The sequence below is a fragment of the Bos indicus x Bos taurus genome, chromosome 6 (genome assembly GCF_003369695.1).
Source record: "Bos indicus x Bos taurus breed Angus x Brahman F1 hybrid chromosome 6, Bos_hybrid_MaternalHap_v2.0, whole genome shotgun sequence".
NCBI classification, from domain to species: Eukaryota; Metazoa; Chordata; class Mammalia; order Artiodactyla; family Bovidae; genus Bos; species Bos indicus x Bos taurus.
The window spans coordinates 18,691,652-18,697,461 of record NC_040081.1 but is presented as its reverse complement, the minus strand read 5'-3'; the positions used below and the strand labels follow the sequence as shown (position 1 = coordinate 18,697,461).

The following is a 5,810-nucleotide window of genomic DNA, read 5'->3' as shown; positions in this document are numbered from 1 at the left end:
GTAGGTGCAATTGAGTGTATATTTATTAAGTAAATAACACACTCCTGCCCTCCATTGTCACAGTCAAAAGGTGACTGTATCTACTGCTTTCTAGATTATTATATCTTAAACTGCTGTGGTTACCAGCAATACTTTCAGGAAATTACACTAAATTTTTTATCATGAAAGTGAAAGTGAAGTCGCTCAGTCGTGTCTCTTTGCGACCCCATGGACTGCAGCCTATCAGGGTACCATGGGATTTTCCAGGCAAGTGTGCTGGAGTGGGGTGCCATTTCCTTCTCCAGGGGATCTTCCCAACCCAGGAATCGAACCTGGGTCTCCCGCATTGCAGGCAGACGCTTTACCATCTGAGCCACCAGGGAACCCTTTTTATCACACAGTCTAAATTAAAATCCTATTACTTATTTATTTTACATATCACATTCATATGTTTTCATAAATGCCACTCAGTTTATTTACAGTAGAATATCATGCAATTCATTCCCTAGTAATCCAAAGGTAGAGTACAACTTTTATTAATGAATAGTTGTTGAATACAATGCTCTCATCCTGCCAGTTCCATTATACTTTAAAATCAGAATGCACACATCTACGGACCATTGTGAAATGTGTTAGATTCCAGAAGATGAGAGGAATAAAGAGTTTCTAGAACTGGCTTTGGCCAAATTTACATGGTACCCTTAAATACTTTTTCCAAGTAAGACACAGATTTTCTAAGTAATCTTATTGCAATATTATCCACAAGACATAAGAAATGGTGGAAGACTGTTTTCAAACATTTTTCAATTTCTGCTAAATTTAGTTCTCCTGTGCATGAAGTGTAAGTATCTTTTTAAAGACTAATCACCCATATCCCTGTTCAGTATGTGTCATGGGAGGGACAGTATTATTGTGTATTCACTGCAGAGTAAGATGGTGTGTGTATATGTTTAGGTAGAGTTTCTACAACAACAGAGCTTTAATTCCTATACAGTGAAATGCAAGGGGCATTTAATTTTATAAGCAAGTATAGCAACACATCACATTATCTGTTTTCAGAAATTAATCAGCATTTGAAGAAGCAAAGTGGAACATGAAGAATGCTGGAAGAAATAAGGCCTCCATTCTGGTCCCAGATGCAGCAGCATTAGGTAAGTTATTCAGCTTCTCTGTGCTATGTTCTCCAGGTCTGTAAAATGTTTGTGAGTAAAATTGCTGTGTGGAGGAAAGATCTTAAGAGGGTTTGAGCAAGGAACTTGGTTGAGGCTCTATTGCAATAGTCCAGGTGAGATTTCTCTCATCAAGTGCAGCTCACACCTTTATAATGTCCTTGCACTCACCTATTGGATAAGGTTTCATTTAATAAGTGGAGGAGCTCAGAGTAGACTTTGAGCTACAGAATTGCTTTCATCTGCTCATCAGTAAATTGCCTAAAATTCTTTTAAAGATTATTTCCTGTGGACTTATGTGTATTTTATTGTATAGGCAAAATCCTATCATTAGGTTTATAATCCTTTTAATAAATACTCTTCTTTAGCAGAAGGATGTACAAACGTGAATTAATATGACAAGGGAGGGTGTGGTGAAGCTTGTGGTGAACAAGGGAATGTGTGCTGGTCCTAATTCTTCTGCAACCCATTCATTACACAGACCAAGCGTTCTTTGGACTTTTATAACAATAGAGGAAAATCTAGACTTCATGTTTAATTTCTCAAATTTTAAAATCCTGGAAAAAAACACTAGCAAGGGCACCTTTTGGTTGTTTGCTTGGTTTTTGGTCTCTCCGTTTCCCTCCACCTCTTTCCCCTGACTTTTTCCAGTGGTTCATCAACAAGCTCTTGTATTTCCTAGGTTACAAACTGTCAAGAGGGCAAAACAAATCCCAGTATCCTGTTGCTCTGACTGCACATCTCCTGTTGTTTCTACCTTCCCTCTTCTGCCTCCTGCCTTACCTTGTAAGGAGAATCTGCTTTCTTAGAATCCAGTTCCTTGCTTCCCACTTGGGTTATAACTCCTACCATTGGGATGCCTCACACAGGCCCTCTGAATGTACGTTAGCAAAGTATTTGCTTGATAATGTATACTAAAAACACTTTAATGTTGAAATCTGAAATCTGCATCTAAATAATAAAAGTACAAGAGGGAAAAGAGAAATGAGATTGACTGTATATTGATAATCAATGAAGCTGAGTGATAAGTCCTCTAGCAAAACCCCAGATCCTCGAATTACAAAACCAGGTGGATCTATTTTTCTCTCTCAACTTATTTGACTTTTTTGTGGCATCTAACTTTGTTACTTCCTTTTTTTGTAATGAACTCTTCTCTCTTGGCACTCATGGCTCTTGCTTGGGTCACCTTTGTTCTCTTCTCTGTCTTGGTTTTCTTGTGGTTTATTTACTTAAGCCCATTTTTTAAATAATGGCTTTAAAGGATTATACCTTACATCACTTCCCTTTCCCCATGTTCACAACACCTGAATGAATGATCACTCTTTAGTTCAACCGCCATCTAAAATATATTGAGCACTTGATCTGTATCTCAGTATAGCTTGAGTCCCTGATCCCCAGTTCCATAATTTCACTTGTGGTCTCCTCCAGCAACATTTCCAAAACTGAACTCATTATTGTCCCACGCAGACCACTCCCCCCAAAACCTGTTTCTGTTCTCTAATCCCACTGTAATCCAGCAGCTGGGGATCGCTTGCATTCTCTAGTCATCATTTCTAGCAAGCATCCCCTCATTAATCATGCCTCCCTCAGTGCTCCGTAGGAGTGGTGGTCATCCATCTGGAACAGCATAGCTCCTTGTTGCTCTCATTCTATACTCTGCTTTCCCCTTCCCATACTGTCACCTCCCCAGGGAGTAGGTAAGGCGTCAGATTCCTCTTGGTATTCCCACCTCTCCTAGTACCATGCTTGGCACACTATCAGTAAATGTTTCTTGGAATAACTAAAAATGTGGTCTTGAAATTTTAATGCTAAAAAGGACCATCTAGTTCAGAGACTGGTCAATAACATGTTCCCTAGAGCCCCACAGTCTGGATTTGAATCCTTACTCTGCCATTTATCAGGTTTGTGATACAGGGAAGACCATTACGTTGTAGGAAAATGTCACTTATTGCTCTTGTTTTTGAGCTGTAACAAAATGAATGCCCAAATTCTAAATGGAAAAGGAAGATTTTAGAATTGTAATTTCTTAAAAAAGTGTTTCTTATATTTTTATAGGATGTCAGACCTGCATTTATATAGCAGAGTCTCCCCTCCTTCCCCTGCCCACTGGAAGTAAAATTGTTCTAAGTTTGTAATGGTAATAAGTGTAATATATAGTATACTGTATATATATTCTCGATAATATGCAAGAGTCCTACCACCTCCAAGGGCCCTGTTATCCAAACAAGTTTGAGGACCTTTTAATGGAAAAGGTAACTGAGAATCAGAAAGTTTAAATGACTTTTCCAAAGGTCATATAATTTAGTGGCAGAGCTGAAATTTGAATGTAGTTTATAAAACTCCATTGTATACTCCTTATCACCATGACATTTAACAAATTTAAAAAATCACTTGGTCAGTCTACTGGGTCTTGAAATATTTTTTCCTTGAAGTGGTATTATTTTGATAGTAAAAGAATTGTACACAGAGATACACATAAAAGCTTATGACAGATATTAATGGCAAATAGGGAATATTCTAAGACTTGACAAAAAGAATTAAAACAATTATTTAAACATCAAAAATGCATGGTCACCTGCTTTGTCATTTACCTTAATATTTTCTTTCCTTCTTTATTCAGCCATTTTCCCCCCATAAGATCTCAGAATTCATTATCTTGCCCTAAAATTATTATTATTTTTTAAATTTTATTTATTTATTTATTTTTTAAATTTTATTTTATTTTTAAATTTTACATAATTGTATTAGTTTTGCCAAATATCAAAATGAATCTGCCACAGGTATACATGTGTTCCCCATCCTGAACCCTCCTCCCTCCTCCCTCCCCATACCATCCCTTTAAAACCACTTTTCAAATCTATAGTCCATATATTCTGATCTGTGTCTTGAATTTATACTTAATAGCATACATTTCTTTGTACAGACAGCTCAAAACACCGCAAGAAATGCAATCATGTCAATAAGTTAGGTCAGATTATTCTTGTAGCTCTGGTGAAAATCTGTGGATTTCATTACTAAAAGTCTCTTTGCAGCTTTCCTTGTTGTTGATATAATATTTTAGCAAATCTTAGGCCTGACATTCTCAAGCTAATTGCATTTGACCAGCTCATGAGCTTCAGTTCCTGCCTACCAGCATGACTGGTATAAATCACTGCTATTTAGAGAGCCTTCATAATGCATTTTGCAGAACAGAGAAATGAGAATGAAGAAAGTTGAATGGTTTTTAAAGTAATCATCTTTTAGAATAATGATATTTTAACTTCTGGGACAAAGACACATTTAAGTAAATGAACTGTAATTCAAGAGGAAGCCAATCGCTCATTCATAGAAGTGGCCGTATAGATGTTTATCCTATAGAGAAGACAGCTGGAGTGTCTGGCTTTTTGAGAACTAGAAAGTAGTTTGTGTATTCATAGCTATGTCTACCACTATTTGGCTTATCAAACTGTGATTTACTTTACCTTCATGCAACCTTTCTAACTGGCTCTGATATCTTATCAATAATGTATTTGGAAAATATTTATGATATTAATATTTGGGATTTGTTTTTAAACAATGAAGGAAGGAAAAAGATGTAAGAATGGCTATACGTTGATAATTGTTGAAGCTGGACAGGTTATTGGGGATTCATTATCCCATTCAATATTTTTGTGTATGCTTGAAATTTTACACAATAATCTCTGATGCATATGCTTTTAGATTTGTGTGTCTCTAGAAGAGTGTGTGTTTACCTGTCTTTCACTTTTAACTAATCTCCTGAACCATGGGGATGGTAAATTTTATTTTCAACATCACTAGTTGTTGGGAACACAAATTTTGTATGTAATCATTGCTAGATGGGATACAAAATGCATAAAATCCTGCATCCAAATTCCTTTTAAACTAGCTGGGAAAGTCACCACATACACAAACTTGAAAGTGAAATACTAATTCAAAGTTTAAATAACATTTCACGAGAAAAATAGAGTTAAGACCCATGAAAAGTTCTCAGTAACTACACAATGTATAATCGGTCTATTTCAGCTGAGGGAAAAATTGCTATACTCTAGAGGAAGTTTTATTTAGGTAAATGGATTTGAGCTGATTCTTAAAATACAGACCTTACCTAGGTATAAAAGAAAGGGAAAACTTTTTAAGTTAATGAAAAGAGAAAAAGAAGAAAAGGGAATGTATTTGGTCACCTGAAAGCCTATTTTTTAAAGTGAGTAAATAAGTTCTAGACATAACGAAACTTTAGAGGTTTACTTTGGAGGACTGAAGATTAAAGAATGGAAGCATTCTTCTTGGGCAGCAGATTGCCACTAAAAGTATTTTGCAAGTAAGCAATGTTACTGAATAAATACATAGTAAAATGACTACAGTGACAGAACTGATTTGAGATAGAGACTGGTGGAAGAAAGAATGAAGAGGAAAAACAGGATTATTGCAGTATCGTGTAAACAAGTTAGTAAGGGTCTTCTTTAGCATGAAAGCAGAGAAAATGGAAACAAACACCTCATGTGGAGGACACAGTTGGCAGGTCTTTGACATTGGGCAGATATGAGCGACTTCACTTTCACTTTTCACTTTCATGCATTGGAGAAGGAAATGGCAACCCACTCCAGTGTTCTTGCCTGGAGAATCCCAGGGATGGGGGAGCCTGGTGGGCTGCCGTCTGTGGGG

At 36.6% G+C, this 5,810-nt stretch overlaps 1 non-coding gene across 1 annotated transcript; it reads right to left on the bottom strand.

Moving 5' to 3' along the window:
- Positions 1-290: 290 nt before the first annotated feature.
- TRNAC-GCA lies at positions 291-362 on the bottom strand. The gene has a single exon. It is a non-coding gene; the product is annotated as a tRNA-Cys (tRNA).
- Between the last annotated feature and the right edge of the window lie 5,448 nt (positions 363-5,810).